Source organism: Cavia porcellus, unplaced genomic scaffold (assembly GCF_034190915.1).
Source record: "Cavia porcellus strain 051 isolate PalLab524CR breed Dunkin Hartley unplaced genomic scaffold, mCavPor4.1 scaffold_19, whole genome shotgun sequence".
In the NCBI taxonomy this organism is placed as follows: domain Eukaryota; kingdom Metazoa; phylum Chordata; class Mammalia; order Rodentia; family Caviidae; genus Cavia; species Cavia porcellus.
In genome coordinates, this window is record NW_026947502.1 from 24767413 (window position 1) to 24786783 (window position 19371).

The 19371-nt window shown below is 48.4% G+C and overlaps 1 protein-coding gene across 4 annotated transcripts in view; it reads left to right on the plus strand.

Annotated features, from left to right (window-relative positions):
• The window catches only part of Kcnip1 (potassium voltage-gated channel interacting protein 1), a 358462-nt gene that overhangs the window by 248803 nt on the left and 90288 nt on the right, over nucleotides 1-19371 (plus strand). Inside the window, exon 2 of one of the 4 annotated variants that reach the window (XM_063230764.1) lies at nucleotides 16462-16537. The exons of the other annotated variants lie outside the window; for them this stretch is intronic. The gene's annotated coding sequence lies outside the window, so the exon portion shown is untranslated. The remainder of the gene's footprint in view (nucleotides 1-16461; nucleotides 16538-19371) is intronic. 4 annotated transcript variants of the gene reach the window in all.

A 19371-nucleotide genomic window follows, 5' to 3' on the forward strand; every position in this document is an offset into this window, starting at 1 on the left:
GTCTACTTTGTATTCTTTGATACTGTGATTTGAGCAACTATTTCCAAGATGATAATATGTAATCTATTAACAGGTGATTTCTTACTGTTATGCTTTTTTTTGTAGTTCTGTATTATATGTAACCTTACACTGCTTTGTTTTGTTTTGTGTTTTTCTCTTTTTCCTCTTAAATAAAATAAATAAATAAATAAATAAATAAATAAAAAAACCTCCATTGGCTGCAATGACTTACACACAGGCTAACAGTTTTCGGGTGGGGGCCCCCAAGTCCTAGAGCACAGGAAGGTCTGGTTCCAGACAGTGTCCCCCCATAACTCTGGCTCTCCACAGGGAGCCTCACAAGAATGGCTGTCTCCTTTATGGGAAAGTAAAAAGGGGGTGGGGGAAGAAGTGAGGGAGGGAAGGAGAGAGAGAGAGAGAGAGAGAGAGAGAGAGAGAGAGAGCAGGGGGAGAGGAGAGAGGGGAGGGTGGAGGAAGGGCAGAGGAAGGAAGGGTGACATTTTTCTCCTGCCTTATCTGTGGTATACCTGACAGTGTGGTGAACAGCTGGGAACTGAAGTTCTAATTCTAGTAGTCACTCACTTACTTTGTGTGATCTTAGACCAGACATGTCATTGTACTAAGTCTCAGTTTCCTCATCAGTAAAATGGAGATGATTATGTCAATCTGGCCTGCCTCAGCGTGTTACTGAGACATCACATACCCAGAGCCGGCTAGGGGCAGACACATAGTAGGTGCTCAGTAAATAGTCGTTGACTACATGGGTGGGTGATTACATGAATGGGTCAGTGAATGATTCTATGATCAGTAATACTCTAATGCGAAGCTACTTGGTGAGGGAGGGGACCATTTAGTAGCCTAACTTTTCTGTCGTCCTTGAGGCACAGATGAAATGCTACCTCTTCTCCAACCGCAAGTGGCACAGCTGGGCACTGGTAGCTGATGGATCCAGATCCACAGCCTGGCTCTGCTCATCTGGTTGCATGATTGGGCAAGTGGTCTGACTCTCGGAGCCTCAACTTCCCCTCTGTTCTCCAAGAGAGTTGGTCCTGCCCACCATAAGGCAGTCATAAAGTAGAAAGAGCTAAGGACCACTAAGGTTTGCTGGGAGCCTACAGTGGGGAGGCTCATTAGATCTACTGGACTCAAGTGAGTTTCTAGAGGGCCCCAAAGAGCTCAAAATAGACCCAGGGAAAGGTGAGCTGACCAAGGTGATGTGCACTTGAGGACCTGGCTGAACATTCCAGCAACACCCAGCAGTTCCAAGGACAGAAATGCTAGGTGCATGTGCTTCTGTGGCCCAAAGACCAGGAGCATTTCAAATCAGTCAAGAGATGGTTAGAAAGCAACCTTCTGGCTCTTGCTTCCTTCACCCAAAATTAGTGGGTCTGTGATCTTAATAAACTCCTTGCCTCTCTGTACTTTTACTGAACAAAGGAGGAGAACGTTGAGTCATGGTTCAAGGGGAAATCGGAGGCATCTGCAGGTTCCTGGCACTGAGAGCAATGCACTCTGTCTACCTCGTAATTGGAAAGCTTCCACCACATATGTCAGTGTCCCTTCAAGGGACACTTCCTTCGCCTTGGAAAAGGGCAGTAGGGACATGACAAGGAACAGAGAAAAAGGGAGAGCAACGGAGCCAGAAAAGTGCCAGGGAAGAGGGCCTGAGTTGGCACCCAGCATCCTCCACTTCTTACCATCACGCTGCTATGGCATACTGACCTCTGCATCACAGTTTATTCATCTCTAAAATGGAAATAGCATCGACCGTGGTAGTGGATAATGAAGAATCTTCTGATGTCCACCTTGCCCTCTCCCTGTCCTACAGCATTCGAGATGGAATCATGGCACCCACAGCCCAGGAGCTCTGGGGAGGCTGACCCAGCAGTCTAGTCCACGAGTTCCCTTGGTCTTAATTAATCATTAATGCCGTAAAGGCCTCACCTGAGTCAGAGGGATTTGAGCTCAGAAATATGGCTTGTTGGAAAATGAAGATCTTTCTCTCCCTCAGGGAGAAGTTTGTGGCAAAAAGTGAGACCCTGGACTGCTTACCACTATTTTGTTGAGCCATGCTCCACCTTGAAGGAACAAGTCATGAAAACAGATGAACTTGGAGAGGAACGAAGCACCACAGAAAACTGTGCCAAAGTCCTGAACAAACTATGCCTGGAGACATTTAGTTCACAAGCTAATACATTTTCTCTATTTTTACAGCCAGATCAAGTTGAAATTTTAGAGAAATAAAACAAGGAATCCTAACACTAAAGTCTTAAGAATTCAGCCCTCTTGGGCTCACTCCCAGTCCACTGGGAGTTTGTCATCATTTTCGCAACCAATTTAGATATGCAAATTCACTTACATTAATTGGACTTCCAAAAAGGCTGGTTTACATAATGCAAAACTGGGGGTGTAGGATCTTCCCTATGGAGCCTTTCCATGCAGGTATAGAAACTTCTTGAATCCAGACTCTGGCTCCAGAACCCTTCTACTTCTCTCTGCCCCACTCACATATTAATGAATTGCTGTAGGACTGAAGTACCCACTCACTCATCATGCTGGGAGACAGTGGCAGCAAAACTGAGGGAGGAATAATAGGACTTCCCCAAATACTAACTCCAGAGCCAAAGGAGACTCAGAATCCTGGCTGTACTTCTTCCAAGCTTCCAGAGTCACATCACCACTCTGAACCTCAATTTTCTCATCTAAAAATGGGGATAATAGTGGCCCTCCTACCTGGACTGCTATAAGGAATTCAGGATATAAGGTTCATGAAGTTCCTGGCTGCGAACCTGCAGAATCACAGGCATTTGATCAGTGGTAACTGGTGGGTAGATGTTTAGCATCATTATGGTTGTCCTTATTTTCTAGGGATGATGTGGACCTAAGATATAGGAGATGCAGGATTTCATAATGGAACAGATGCAGTTAGATAGAAAAAGATGACATTATCAATGGTCATCCCAGAGGATGATTTAGGGGAGGTCTGTGGCGGGTGGCCAGCCACCCACACAGCAGCCATGAGGTTCAGCACCCTGGTCAGCGACATGCTCAAGAGCAGTCCAGCTGCTTTTTTAAATCAGTTCTCAGAGCTATCAGTGTGCACAACACTGGGCCCCGAATTGATGACAGAAGAAATAGAAAAAGATGAAAAAGACCAAAACTCTTGTCCTCAAGCTGCTCATAAGCAGGTCAATAGTTTTGGAATCAGAGTCTTGAATTCCAACCCCAGGTCTCTTGCTACGTATCCATGTGACTAACCTCGAACCACTGAATCTGTCTGAGGCTCGGTTTTGTTTTCTGAAAAGAAAATGGGAATACTGATGCTTCCCTTCCAGTTTGTTGGGACATGGTAGGAAGCAGAAGATATAGGTGTTTTGTGTGGTCTCGCAAAAACTACTGTAAGTTTTCAATGGAGACTCCCTCTGTAGTGCGTTAAGTAACATCCCTCCAAAATTCATTCCCACTTGAACCCATAGTGTGACCCTATCTGGGAACAGAGTTTGGGCAAATTTAATTAGTTAAGGATCTCAATGCTGGGTTAGAATGAGCTTTAAATTTAGTCACCAGTGTCTCTGTAAAAGAATGAAAAGAGAGATGCAGAGAAGGCTGTGTGGAATGCAGGCTGGGATTAGAGTGCTGCAGCCACAAGCCAAGGCATGCATGAGGCACCAGAGTTGGAAGAGGCAAGGAAGGTTCAGCCTTGGCTCCTTCAGGATCACAGCCCTGCTGATGGCTTGAGTTCAGATTCCTGGGCTGCAGCCCTCAGGGAGGGTGGGGGGAAGGAGCATGTTGGTTTCCTAGAGCAGCAGAAACAAAAAGCACTATTTAGTCTACAAAAGGTTCTGGGTTCATTTCCTAGTACCACTACCACCAAAACAAAATTTTAAAAAACACACAAGTACATAAGAACTCACCGTTTCCCCTTAGACAGAATGGATGCAGAAACCACTCCACACAGCTTTGGGTAAAGAATGAAGGATTCAAAGAGGTAAGGAGGAAGGGAACTGGGCCCAGAAATGGTCTCAGCAAGGCTCTCCCAAAAGGAGGTGATAGTGCCACATTCTGATGGTAGCTGAAAGGCTACCTGGGCTCTGTTCTTATTCCAGCCTCAGAACTCGGGTTGGGGGCTCAGAACCAGGTTCCGCAGAACCCACAGCTGTGGCCGGGCCCAGCCTTTACAGCCACCCCAGTCCTTAGGGACTCACTCCTGAGGCTCCGTGCCTCCTTCCTCTATGGACTGTGCCACCTGTCCCTCAGGCCACCTCTCAGCCCCCAAGCGCTGGTTTTCTGGAACGCTTTACCCTACTAAACTCAGTCACCAAACACTAAGTAATAGAATTAAACAACAGACTAAAGCAGGTCACACTCATATAAACATATGAGTCCTGACGTCATTCTTCCTTCCAATCACTCATTATATTTATTCAGCATCTACTACATACCTGCCATTTATAGCCATTCTAATTGCTGGGGACACAATCCCTAATCTTATGGGGCTTAGAGTCTGGTGGAGGCTGAGGAGAGTGAAAATGAATTAAATGAGAGGGCCATAAATAATCAATTGTTGATTGGGCTAAATACTATGGGGGGTTACAAACAACAAACTTCATTTTCTCCAAATTCTATCTTTGATCTTCTGTGTTTCATAATTCTCCCTCTATTTTATGACCATTTTAAACATCTCCTGCTTTGAGCTCATTGCAGGAGTAGTTTCAGGTTTCAAATGTTGGAAAGTCCTGTCCAATCAAAACTTCTTCTTCACACGCATTTAAAATGCATGTCTTTGGGTCAGATCTGTCTTTCTGTCTCAGATCTTGAGAGCAGGGAAGACAGGGAAATCCATCCTTTACTTTCCACTTTCCTTTACTTCCTAACCTCCCTGCTTCTGGCTCAGGGTAAGGGGCCGAAAATCTGCAGAGGAGACACCAAGGTCTTTGGATTTGGCTAGTGCTGGTGGTGAATTTCTGTTGGCCAGTGTGGGCTGTGATGTCTCCAGTGTGCATGCGCATGGCTGTCTTTGTGACTTTTCTGGTTGCTGAGAACAACACCGACTCCTGCAACTTCAAGGAAAATGGGTTTATATTGGCTCACATTTTGGCCCATGATCAGCCAGCTCCAAAGAAGCAGCAGCAGAACAGAGGAGAGCTGCTCACATCACGGTATCTGAGGAGCAGGAAGGGAGAGACATCCTTCCAGGTCACACCCACAGTGACCTGCTGCTTCCACTTTCCTACCAGACTCCGCCTCCTAACAGCAAGTCAACTGTAGCGCCCCATAATCCAGTCACCCCCAAATGCATGAGGCTTTGGGGCCATTTTGTGTCTAAACCGTAACAATAGCCCCACACTGCTCCTTGCTGGGACACATGGTGGAGGGCTGTCTCCCAGGCAGATATAGACAGATGTCCTTGGCAGCCAAGCTTCCAAAAGCACCCCTGGGTACCCAAGCATCCCACATTTTCAGCTTCTTTGTGTTGGGCTCTCTTGTCCCATCCCATCAACAGCTCTGTAGACCTCTCACCCAGCCCCTCCAGCCCACCCCACTTCTTCAGAGCTCACCTGGCTGTGGGAAGCATGCAAAGTTTTGCACTACCAAGCGCAGGAATGTCCCCGCCCGTGATTACAATGGCACCTATGAGACCCAGAGAAAATTTTCTAGGATTGTTTCAGAAAAAAAGACATTCGGTAAGTACGCACAGGGAAAGAAAGCTCTTATTTCTTCCTTAAGTGTCATGAAAAGCATTATGAGGCGTGTCCCATGCCCAGGACTTGGCTATACAGCCATGATTTAATGGTGTCGCCCCAGGCCTGAATTTTGTGTCCTGTTAAGATGCCCATCAATACATGAACATTTACACCCACACATGGCTGCTGTACACGTTTCTGTAATGAGTTTCTCTCAAAGAGCAGCTCAAGGTTAACCTCCAGGACTCGAGTTTGGAGTTCCTGAGCCAGCATGGCAGTCCAAGTCCCCTGTCCCCACAGTGAGTTCTTGACATCACACTGGGGAGCAGACAGAAAGCCTGCCTCCTTTCCCCTGTGCAGGCCTGAAGTTCATGTGCCAAGGCCACCTCTGGACTACAGACCCACTGTGCTTTGGACAGGCCCCCTCACCCCAACCCTGCCAAGCACCTCCATCCATCACCCAGCAGGCTCACTAGGGAAGGCAGAGCCATCAGCCCACACCTCCACCTCATACATCTATGGATTTGCTCTTCAAAAAGCATCTGTTCCCCAATCACCCTGACACAGGCATCGCTCTTATGGAGCTTGCTGCTCAGACTCCCTTCTCCAGGAGACAGACAGGTCTGACCCAGCACATGATGGGGGGCTCTGAGGTACATGGGCCACCCAGAGCCTGGGGCTTCTGGCCAGAGGATACTCAGTGGGGGTGTGTCTACTCCAACACCCCCTGCCAGCACCAGCACACACAACACCACATCCTCAGTGCAGGAGCACCCGAACACTGGTAAGAAATGAAACCCAAACCAAATGAAGCACAAACAGCAAGAGATTGGTCCAGTTCCCTACAAGCAGCAGTAGATTTTGTGACAGGAGCTGAACTCCACCACCTGCAGCCAAATCTGACCCTCCTGGCAGGGCTAGAGCTGCCTGGGGAGGAGTGGGTGCCATGCCAGGGGGTAGCTGGGCACCTCTGCAAGGAGCTGGATGTATCCTGAGTGATTACTAGGTTAAAGGCCTCTGACCACATTGGTGAGCTAGATGCCAACTCTAGGGACACAGAAACTATCTATGCACAGTCCCTCCCCACCAAGAAACTCACAGCCATGTTAGAAAAGGGCTGTGGGTAAACCCAGGCTTGTGGTTAGGCTCAGCAAACATTTGCTTAATGAATGCATAGATAGTGAGACAGACAGGTCAGTGCACCGAAAGCTGACTTCACTGGGATACATTTATCTCTCCTATTATGAGCCAGTGAATAAGAGTGATGAGCCAAGTGTTACAGCCCCAGTTACCTCCACCCAAGGAGGGCCAGAGCACCAGAGAAGACTTCCTAACCAAGGGTACATTTGGATTGGGTCTTACAGGGTAGCAGGAGCTCACCTAGCACATAGAGGGGAGGAGATCCCAGGTGCAGAGCAGAGAATCCAGAAAGAGATGGGTCTGGGGGTCCTGCAGTGCGGCTATAGGACTGGAATGAGAGGGCCCGGGGGTGGGATTTGGGGGAGAGCAGATGAGAAGAGCCTGACTACCTAATTCAGAGCCAAAAGAGAAAGAGCGCTCCAGGCAGAGGAGCCTGGCACCACATGGCTGAGCGATGGCGAGCCCGAGCTGGGGAGCTCCTGGGAGACAACTGTGCACATGGAGCACTCGCGGCCTGGAGATCCACAGGGAACTACCCTGTGGGGAGCTGAGAGTTGAAAATTAGGGTACAAAACTCCATCTTGATGGAGTTCCCAATTCCTTCACCCCATTTTGCTAGTCCAAGAACTGAGGCACAGAGAAGGTCATTCTGATAGGCACTGTGTCCCCAGCAAGAGCATCTCCAGGGCTCCTGCCTGCCCCTGCACCCCCGGGCAGAAGCAGCTGACCACAGCCTTGAGTGTGGCGCAGTGGACGGAACATGGGCTAGGAATAAAAGTACAAGGCCCCAGGGCAGGTTGTCAGTGATTTGCTGTGTGTCCTCAGCTAGGTGACTTCCATTCTGAGCTTTCGTCCCTTCTCATTACTCAGCTTGGCAAATAGCACCCGGGAACTTGCTTTGCACAGGACGACACCCCCATGCCGTGGAAGGCTTTGCCCCAGTCACTAGCACACAGCACAGGTCGTCTCCTCATGTGAGCTGTGTCCCGTGTCCTACCTCCCAGGGGGATGGTGGGGAGGAAAGCAAAGGAATCCGAGAGCTCCAGCACCCTGCCTGGTATGTAATCGACGCTCAGGATACACTTAGGTGTTGCTATTGTCCATGCACAGGGCCCCCGGGAGCTGGGACCTAGGAATAGGCAGGAGGAACCAAGGACAAGTCCAAGCCTTGGTAACTGGTCTTTGACATTCTCCGTATCAAAGTATTTTTAAAAAAACATGCTTACTAAAGTATTGCTCACGCATCTGAGTGGGGTTCAGTGTGAGACTTCACTGCATGCGTGCAGCAAGTCCTGATCCATTCCAGCCTTTGCCACTCCTCCCCCACCCACCCAACCTCTAGGAATCACCATTCTACGCTTGGGTCCTTAAAAATAAATAAAACACTTCTACATATGAGAGAGGACATGCAAAACATATCTTTCTCTTTTGTTTTATTTCATGTAACACAATGTTCTCCAGCCATCTTGGTGCAAATCAAATGACAGTTTTGTTCTTTACAGCCGAGTGGTACCCCATTACGTATCTCCACAACACTTTCTTCACATGCTCACTTGCTGACCAGGACACAGGCTGATTCCAGCCCTGAGCGCCTGTGGATGGCACTGCAGTAATCGGAGGTGTGCAGGTCTCGAAGCCAGGCGCTGTTTCCTTTCCTTTGGGTGTGTGCCCAGGCTCGGGCAGCCCCATCCATCCTGTATCAGGCCTATTTTTAGTCCTGAGGAACCCCACACTGCTCTCCAGCGTGGCTGTACTAATTTACATTCCCACCAACAATGTCTGAAGCAGCTCCAGGCCCAACGAGGAGGAGGTGAAAGAAGCACAAAGATTTCCCCAGATGGAACTGAAAACCAAACAGAACTGTCCCCGGGAGCGGGAGGAGAGCTGTGCTCCCCGCACCGATACTCCCCATTGTAGAGCTGCCAGCCCCAAGCTGCTGAGTTGCGCCTCTCCATCGCAGCTGTGCGGCCCCCAAGTCCCCAGATGCTGCTGGGGCAGACACTGCCCGGGCCTCAGGGTGTCTCCCTAGGGGCTTCATTGTTCTCCAGCTCTTTGCCCCCTCAACTGGTGACTTGGGCAAATCCCAAGCAAGGCAAAGGGTGGCACCAATCCCAGCACAGCCCCCACACACCCAAGTCAACACAGGCACTGCCATGGTGACAACCACAGGCCATATGTCCCCACGTACCTCCTCCTGGGATGCTCCCCACCAGTCAGGGATGTGCCTCCCGTCCAGGATGGGATGTCAACCGGCACTGGGCCACCAACAAGGGGCTTGGTCAGAGCCCCCACTTGAGGCCTGTCCAGCTCTGAACTGTCCTGTGCCTCAGAGGACCTGTGTCCCTGTGTTCTGTCCTTCTGTCCATCCCCTGGATTCAGAGAGCTGGAGAACACTTGCATCTGAGTGAAGGCCCAGGGAGGAGAAATGAATGCCTTGAGGGAGGGCAGGGGAGAGGCTAGAAGAATTCCAGTGACCTCACATCCAGCCGGGTCCCATGAAAGCCCCTGGACCCAGCTCCTTTGTGCCTCTGTAATTAGGACTCGCTCCTCTGCCTGGCATCTCTTCCCACCAGTGGCTCCCCTGGGCTGCCTTGTAAGGCTTTTGAAGAATCCTTTGAAAAGATGCAGCCTGGGGCACAGGGGACCTCTCCTCCCACACTGGGCCTCCCTGGCCACTGGGAGGGAGCACAGGAGGAAAACCCCGCCCTGGCTGAGTTTTCACTGTGCTATGCAGGGGTTGACTTATTTTTCATTGTTACCAGATGTGTGGGCACTGAGGAAAGAGGGTGCCAGCCGTAAACCTATGTCGATCCCTTTCCTTGATTCGCAGCCCAAGGATGGACCAGGCTCCACCTTTGCCTTCTGCCCCAAAAACTGGATGTTTAATGCGGAGATTGCCAGGTTTCTGGTCTCAGAGCCCAGGGTGAGAATCCCAGACCTGCACTTACCAGCTGTGTGGCCTCAGGCCAGTAATCCGGTCTCTCTGAATGTCAGTTTCCTTATCTGCAAATAGGAGCAGTGACGTCACAGAGCTGTGGTGAGGATTCATGGGACAACAAATTAAAAAGCACTCATCATGCTGCCTGGCACCCAGTAGGCACTCCACAATGTCTCGTTTTCTGGACCAGGGGGGCAGATTAAATCTAGAAGAGGTCCCCCTCCCCGCCCTGCTCAGGAAAGAAGTGTGAACTCCCCGCCTCAGAGGAGCCATCCTCGCACGGGATCAGAAAAAGCATGGTCCTCGAGGCCCAAGACCTGGGGTTCAGCTTTCAGCTGGGCAGTCTCAGGGGCAATCCAGCAAGGACCAAGGAAGCCAAGAGCATGAAGGTGGTTTGGGCTGCCACCTGGTGTCCAAAGAGGGCATGACAGGTCCAAGCTCCTCCAGGTCCCAAATCATAAAAGAAGCCAGGAACTAGTGAGCAAAGCAGCCAAATTCCTGTCCAGGGAGCATCGCTCTACTAGATGCGCAGACGTGCACATGATAAGAAAAAGCATTCAGCTAGGAGGAGGAGCAAAGAAAAGCCACGTGGCCAGGGGGGTCAGGGAATGTCACTGGGAAGTGACTGGGTGAGACCTAAAGAAGTCAGAGCCCAGACATCCAGGTGTCGAGAGAAGAGCTTTTCAGACAGGAGGATAAGGAGTGCAGCAGCTAGAACTGTGGCATTATTCTCTAAGCAACACAGCATAACAACGTGGCGCAGGATTCACAATGCAGCAGGAATTATAAATCATCTAGAGCTGATATAAAATATAGGGGAGGATCAATGTAGCTTATATGCTAATTCCAAGCCATTTTGTTCAAGGGCTTGAGCATTTGTACATTTTTGTATCTATGGGTATCCTGGAATCAATCCTTTGTGGATGTGGAGGGATGGTGTGTGTATGTATGTGTGTGTGGGGGGGGTGCATGTGTGGGTACATGTGTGTGTGCATGTGTGTGTATGTGTGAATGTGTGACAGGAGCTAATAGCTCACAGCACTCCCAGACTACACTCCCACTAGAAACTGCAGCAGACCAGCAATCCAAAAGCTGTAAACTCACAAACTTGATAGCCAGAGGCCTGCCTTAGTGTTTTGGCTGTGTGAGTAACATGCAGGTCACTTCACCTCCATGGACTTGTTTTTCTTCCATTTAGAAACAGAGTAGAAGAAACTTAGTAAAGTAAACATCCCAGGAGGCACTTTCAGCTCTAAGTCACTTTATCATAAATGTCACTTCCTCGGTGAGCCCTTCCCTCCCTGTCTACCACCAAGACGGTCTGCTGAGAGCCCTCACAACCGGCTGTGGCCCTCCGGCCAGCCTGTTCTCCTTGCCGTGCACTCCAAGGGCCTGCCCAGTTCCGATCTTGTTTAGAGCTTTGGCTCCAATCAAAAGCGTCTTTGCAAGGATCTGTGTTTATTCTGCAGGGAAACTGGGAACTATGGAAAAGCACTGTGTGTAAGAGGACAGTGATCCTCTTAGAGGCATCAAAGGATCACAGGGGACTCGGGGATGGTCCAGACCCTGGGAAACAGACACAACGGTTAGGAGATCAGGCAAGGCATGTCCACGCCTCGGTGCTGTGGCAGTGGTGAGAAGCAGCTGGACTCGAGCATAGTTTGGAGGTTGAGCCAACAGGACATGCTGATGATCTGGCTATGGGTGTGAGAGGCAAATGTCAGAGAAGGCTCCAAAGTAGTATCTGCATGACTAGGGAAATAGTTTTTAATAAATGCCACAGGGAGACATGGAGCGAGCTGGGGACAAGTTTGCAGGAGTTTTGTTCATGAAGTCTGAGAGTCATCACGTGGGACTTCAACGTGGAAATGTCAAGAAGGCAGCTGAGAATGGAGTCTGGAGTTAGGGAGAGTGTGGGGCAGGAGAGAGAATTGTAGAATTGTTGGTGATCTCACCAAGGAAGTGAGGGACGACAGAGGATGCCAGGCAGAACCTGAGCCTAGAGGCAGGGGGACAAGGACACACAGGAAAGAGGGCAGCATAAAGCAGGGGTCCAAAGAGCACTACCATCATGATGCTCTGACTGCAAGAGGACCACATCTGTGAGGCCTGAGGATGTGGGACTGTCCTGTTCCAGGACCGTACGAGGACAGCACAGATTGAGCACTGCTGTGCTCAGCTCTTGTCAGTGGCTCAACCTTTTTGCTCTGAGCCCTCTTATCAGGGATTTGTCCCTATATGGTAGGGGAGAAAATGGTGGACCGAGAAAGGACAGGGTCCTACAAGTCTATGTTAAGGCAAGAAGAGAGGACAGCTCTTACAGGTGGAGAGTGGGCAGCGATGAGCATTCACTGGGCACTTGAGGCTGCAGGTTCCATCGTCCTCACTTTACAGGTCAATAAATGGGGGCTGAGAGAGGCAAAACCATCTGCCCAAGGCCTGGTCAGGCTCACAAGTCAGGCTTCTCTGAGTCCAAAGTCCACCTTTCTATCTGCAGCAGATTGGCCCAACCTCCAGCCATCCACCGCAGCATCAGGACCACTGAATGAAAACACACTTGCCTTCAGAACGCAGAGGAGGAGGGGCGCGGGGGAAGAGGCAGTGTGAAAAGAATCAGGACGCATCACGTACACGCAGCAGCTGCCCACAAAGAGTGTACTCATTACATAACTCCGACATGCACTAACAGAAACGTACAGTGAATCGGCAACACTTTACAATGAATACTACTTTTAAGGCAAGAAGAGTGTGTACATTTACTGAAAAAAGATAATATACAGTTTCAGGTAAATCTTGTGTGTGTGCTTGAGAGATTACAGTTATCCTTTCTGGCAGACCAGGGACCTCTAGCCCAGCTGTCCGTTCTCACTCCTGACTCGTCTTCTCCCCCTGGCAACTTTCCTGTTAAGCAGCAGTGCAAATGACCCCCCAGCTCTCATCCTGCATTTTTATGGGAGCCCCTCAGCCTCACAGGTCTCCCTGCGCTGGTCATTGCCTTCCCTTTTTAGTTGCTCTTCAGCCAGAAGACGCAGGAATACTCTGCAAACAGTCAGACTGGGCGCCCCCTCCCAGGACCCCTCCATCACTTTCTGTCATACCCGAAGTAAAGGCCCTGGATGATCAGAGCCACTCACAGCCCTCAGCGCCTCCCCTCTGCACTTCACACACTGCTGTGTCTGCTCTGGCCTCCTCGCTGTCCCACAAACCTGGCACCCATTCATCTGCCTCAAGGCCTCGCATGTGCCCTCCCCTGCAGCAGTCGTCTCCTGACATCCACGTGGCTGGTTCTCCCACGAGCCAGACCTCCCCAGACCTCCGAGTGCCCTTTCAGGTAGCAATACCCGCTCCCCTCCTTCGCTGCTTTCCTGGCTCTCCCTGGCATTTGTGCTCCAAGGGGCTGCCTAGTTCACTCATTCACCCATTTCTTTCCTAGCTCCGTGCGCCCCACTGAGATAAATGTGAGCTCCAGGAGGGCCAGTTGAGCATCAGTTCTGTCACTGCAGATACTGCGCCTCTAGATGGTGGTGGGCCCAGAGCAGCCCTCCCATAATACTTGTGTAATAATTAACCTGAAATTAGGTGATGCATGGTACAGGGACAAAAGGAGGAAGATCTGTCCATTGGGTCTTTCACCTTTTGCTTCAGCTCAAAGCAGACAGATGTGAGAGGTGCCAGAAGCAGGGAGCAGGGTGGCTCCTGGAGGGGGGATGTGCTCAAGCGAGGATCTGGATGTGGCCGGATTAACGCTGCGGACAAAGGCAGCGCCGCCTCTAACCGCAACCCAAGCCTCAAAGGCCAAGGCCACGTGCCCTCGGAGGAGGCCATCGCCAGCCTCTAATCCCTGCCACGCCTGCAAAGCGTGCTTTGGTCTGCAGGTGCATTTGCCGAGAGGTCGTGAGCTTCCAACAGCCCACCTGCAGCAGTCGCCAAGGGCCACAGGGAAAAGTGGAGCCTCTGGGCAGGAGGCAGGAGAAAGTAATTTGCCCACTATCAGAAATGTGAAGGCGGGCAATGGGGCCTCGCAGTCCACACCTTGGCAGGGAATGAAAATTACCATTCTGAGAGGCCATTTCTGAATAGAAGGGCACTAATGGCTGTTTGTCAGGGGGTAGCAGTTGCTGAAAGATGATTAGGAAGTCGTGTGGGCCCCTGCACTAGACCTGCCTCCTGGTCTTTCTCACCCAAGCTGTCTCTCCCCTTCATCCCGGTTCCGGTGCCCAAAGCAGCCCTGAACACAGTTTAGTTTGCCTAAGTGGCCTCCTCCTTCAGCTTCCCCTCCAGTGGCGACAGCAGTGGGAGGAGCTGCGGAAGCCTTGGCTTCCTGTTCACCAATTGCATCTCCGACCAGCAGAGGGCAGCAGCAGCCCAGGGAAGGCCCGGAGGCCCAGGACCACGGAAGAGAGCCCAGGTGATCTCTTTCTTCCACAGATAGAAGAGAAGCCAAAGGAGGGACCAAGCAAGTGGGGCCCAAACCTATGCTCCCTCTGCAAAATTCAACCTTTTATTTCTTCAAAATGTTTCACCTGAAACTCTGGCCAAAGTGCTGAGGCTGCTTCTTTTTCCACTACTGCTGCAGATTAAAATAAAACATGCACAACCTTACGCCTGGGGGTGATCTTTAATTTCCCATGCCGTTCTGTTTAGAGGTACAGAAAACCCAGAAATTACTGTACTAAGTACACACTCTGCGCTCAGCTGTATAACCTCACAGCAAGCAACCCCGAGTTTGGCACCATCATAGTTTCACCGTATACATGAGATGTCAAACACTAAATAGAACTGAGGCCTCAAGAAATTGTTCTGTTACACAGAAGATCTCAGCCTGTTGGATCCGTCAGGGCTGTGCTGGGCAGCCAGATCTAGGTTTGCATCCCCCAGACACTGCTGAGCGGCGTCGGCAAGATGCTTCAGGACTTTATACTTGCTTTTCTCGTTTACAGAAGTTTATAAAAGAGAAGTAATCCTGGAATCAAAACCCTGGGATTGAGGAGTGGAGGAGTCATCCAGGTGGGGACAGTGCCGCTCACACTCACCACTGCTGGCCCCTTACCCTTTCCAGGGTAACCGGGGTCACATTTGACTTGGCCTGGTGTCTGCTGGGCAGCCCTCCTCTCCTTCAATCTCAGTGCTGCAATTACATTGTAAATCAAGAAGTCAGAAGGGCTCTACCTAGCATATACTTACTCAAAGGTCAGGTTCCTCTCACTATTCCTCAGCAACTCAGTTAAAGTTCAGCTGCATATCATCAAAATTCTCCCCTCCAAAAATTTGCTAGAAGCTTATGTCTTTCACACGCAAAAAAAAAAAAAAAAAAAAAAATCAGGAGGTTGTTGAAATGGGGTTGGTGCAATAGATTCAAGAAATCTTGAGGAAGTTAGGGTTCTTCTACCAACATCAACCCATGTCTGCTACTTCATGATCCAATGTGGTTGCTGAGCGCCAGCCATCAGTTCCACAGTTCATGGCAGCCTGGTGTAACATTGTTACAAAGGAATCTAGGAAATTTTAGAAAGTAGGATTTGGTGATAGGTTCACTATGAATGTGTGGCAATATGAGCCAAAAGTGGCTGATATGCAAGCCAAGTGAATATTGTTCCCATCTTCTGAGACAGCAACAGTGGTCCCAATGTCAATAAGTGGTGGACAGTGAGAATCACAGTGTGTATAAAAATACCAGTACTGTGAGTGAGGCATGCCGGAAGGGCGCTTCCTAGCCCAGCCTGATGACAGAAATGCATTAACAGGGTGTGGGGAAATCAACTAAATCTAGACAAGCCTGCATTCAGAGCTGCCATCTTGAATTTCAGGTGAACATTTGTTTTGTACTTTAGGCTGTGTGACTGTGGATGGTGGTGCTTCTGAATCACAGGACTAGAAAGATCAAAAGTGAATATATCCCCCTAGTACTTCAAGGTTGTGAAGAGCTGTCACTCCACATATGCACTAAGAAAATACAACACAACCCAGCAGGACACACCATGCTTACTAAGATCTCCCAGTGTGTGCCAGATGTTTGTACATATCTGGGGAAAGGGGTTGCTATCCAAGATTCTCATCCTGGACTTGCCGTGGCCTGAGCTCCTAACGCATCTCACAGTCTGGAGCACCCTGGAGCTTGGGAACATCTCACAGGGAGATTCTGGGAAGGGGTGGGTGTGTCATGGGAGGAACAGAGATTTCTGTTTGGTAACAGGGAAAGGGAAGAGGTGAACGTCATCTTCTAGGAGAACTGAAACTCCACCCCAGAACGGCTCATTCCTTTTGGCTTGCAGCTTTGTAGAGGACAGACAAAACCTCAGAAAACTACTGGTTGTAAAGTAAAAAGAATAAATCTTGGGTGATATCATTCCTTCCCCCAGTGAAACAATCCAAGCAGAGTTTGGCCCCAGCTATCAACCCAGAAGGCTAAATCTCCTCTGTCACCTCCACAAATGCCTTGGTGCTTGCTGCACTTTGGGTCCCTCTGCTTTCAGTCCTCAGGACATTGCTGCCCATCATTCTGGGTCGCAGAGAAGAGCCTCCTTCCAGGCCCCACCTTGGTGCCTGTCACATCTCTCAGGGAGCTGATATGGTCAAAGTCAAGAGCTAACGAGAAATGTGCATTGGCTCCTACTTTGTGCTGCCTGGATGGGAAGAGCCATTTAAGACTCTGACTTTCCTCAAAAGGTGGCTGTCACCCCATTGTGTTCTCTCTTGCAGGTAAGTCAGGTGCAAGCAGTCGGGAGGGCTGTGTGGTGATGACACACTTGCCAGTTTGGGAGCAAAAGCCATCACAGTAAGATATGATTGATTCATTGTATCTCAACTCTCATCCGGGGTGGACTTCAGTGTGTGGGTTTCTGTCCCAAAGGAGATTTCTCTGGGTCTGGGAAGGGGATGCTGAGCCCTGGGTTCCTGCTGAGAGTCCCTAACCTTAGTTGGGGGAGGCAGAGGGATGGTGGCTTCTGGATATCATCAGGCCAGGACCTGGCCCCATTGTCTTTGCATGTGGCTTGCACTGGTGCCATGGCGTCTCCCCATGATTGACTACATTGGCTCTGAAGACCTTCCGGCAGCTTCAAATGGCTGAGAGCTGCAGGCATGGGATGGAGGGCTGCAGGGAGCTTTCTGGGACCACATCAGTCCTGCCTGCATCTTTGGAAGACCCCCATCCTCGGTGGCATGCAGCCTCGGCCATTTCCAAACTCATGACATCCTGCCAACCACGTCACCCCTCCAGGCTCTGTCTCTTCCCATCACCTTTGTCCTGCTCACCACCTCACACCAAGTTCCAGACAATGGGGACCAACTCTAGACTCCAGTTACCAGTGCATGTAGGAGGTTGGGCTCTGACATCTCTATAAAGCCACTTTTCCAAGTGACAACTAATCGCTGGAACTAAAATGTCGAAGTTGCACGAGACGCTTACTGGGGGCTCTGAGGCCCAGGATACTGACCTGGACTTCAGTTGGAATCTGCACCCAGAGAGCAAGTCTTTGGCTGCTGTGAGTTTTTCATTAGATCCAAGCCTCTCTAGGACGGGATACCTGCCTTTCTCCAATGTGTGACATCTGGTCATCCTCTACCTTTCACCCCACAGTTGGAAAGAGTCAGAGGAAAGATAGGAGTAGAGGTAAAAGTATCAGGTATGCAGTCAGAAGTTACGGCTCAAATCCCAGCCAGGCAAGTGGCCATGGGCCAGGTTTCCAAGCCTGGTCCAGTGTTAAATGAGATGCCTACTCTCAGATGCCCATTTTTAATTGGGTCTTTAAATATGATGACTCTATTTTCTATTCTTTATATGTTCTAGATATTGCTTCTTTTTCTGAGAGACAAAGATTTATTCCTCATTCTATGGGTTATCTTTTCACACTATTGGTAACTTATTCTGTTGTGCAAAACCTTCTTAAAAGAATGAGATCCCAGTTGTTGATTCTTTGTAGTTCTTTATAGTATTTCCCATGTAATTGAGATTTTGTTCATGAAATCTTTGCCTCCAGCTATGTCTTCAAGAGTTCTAACCATTCTGTCTTCCACCAGATTTAGTGTTTGTGTTCTATTGTCTAGATCTTTGATCTATTTTGACTTAGCGTAGTGCATGGTAATATACATGGGTCCAATTTTAGTCTCCGGCATGTAGATAACCAATTTTTCCAGCACCATTTATTAAAAAGGCTATCTTTCTTCCAGTGAACATGTTTGTCCCCTTTGTCAATGATGAGGTAGCTAAATGTGTGGTGTTGTTTCTCTATCTTCTAATCTGTTCCATTGATCCTCAGGTACACGTTTTATGATCAACTCAATAGATGCAGAAAAAGCATTTGACAAAGTCCAACACCCATTCATAATTTTTAAAAAAACCTACAGAACATTGAAATATAAGATCTTTATCTCAATCTGGTAAAGGCCATCTATAACAATCCAAGAGCTAGCATCATACTAAATGTCCAAAACCTGAAAGCTTTCACTGTAAAAATCAGAAACAAGATAAGGGTGACCACTATCACCACTCCTATTCAATATAGCTCTGGAAATATTAGCCAGAGAATTGAGACAAGAAAGATGAATAAAAGGGATAAGGATAGGAAAGAAAGAAGTTAAATTATCATTATTTGCAGATAACATGGTACTCTACATAGAAGAACCCAAAAACTCCACTGAAAGACTTGTAGAGTTAGTAATTGAATTCAGTAGTGTAGCTGGATACAAAATCCACATTCAAAAATCAGTAGCATTTTTGTTCACCAATATCAAGAGAGAAATTTTGATGCTTCACAATAGCGTTAGAAAAGTGAAATACTAAGGAATCAATCTAACAATGGAAGTAAAAGATCTATACATTGTAAACTGAAGTATTGTGAAAAAGGAGAACAAAGATGTTATCAGAAAATGGAAACATAACACTTGCTCATGGATGGGAAGAACCAATGTAGTGAAAATATCTGTACTCACAAAATTGTTATACAGATTTAATGCAATCCCAATCAAAATACCATTAACATACCTCACAGAACTAGGAAAAACATTCCTAAAATTCATTTGGATACAGAAGAGATCTAGAATAGTAAAAACCATCCTAGGGAACATAGGCAAGGGAAGGGCCATCACTACCCCAACTTGAAATTATACTACAAAGCTACTATGATAAATACAACATGGTACTACAATGAAGGAAACTTTCTTAACTGGATAAAGAACATCTACATTTTTGTGGGGGTACTGGGGATCGAACTCATGATTTTATGGTTGCCAGGTAGGCACATAGCTAATCCCCAGCCCATCTACATATTTTTTAAAAACCTACTGCTAATATCATTTTAATAGTGAGAACTTGAGAAGAAAAAAGTAATGTTATACTAGAAAACTAATAAATGGTATGTAAAATAAGGAGAAAGCAAAACTGTCTTTGATCACAGAGAACATGATATCTTTGTATAAAACTTGGCGAAGTTAACTAACAAACAAGCAAAAATTCCTAGACCTAATAAGGATGATACTACGGCTGCAAGATATAACATTAATGTTTGAAATTTAATTGTTTGCCTGTCTACTAGCAATGAACAAGTGTGATATAAAATTAGCAATGCATTACCATTTATATTAGCCTCCTTAAAGTTGAAATAATTAAAT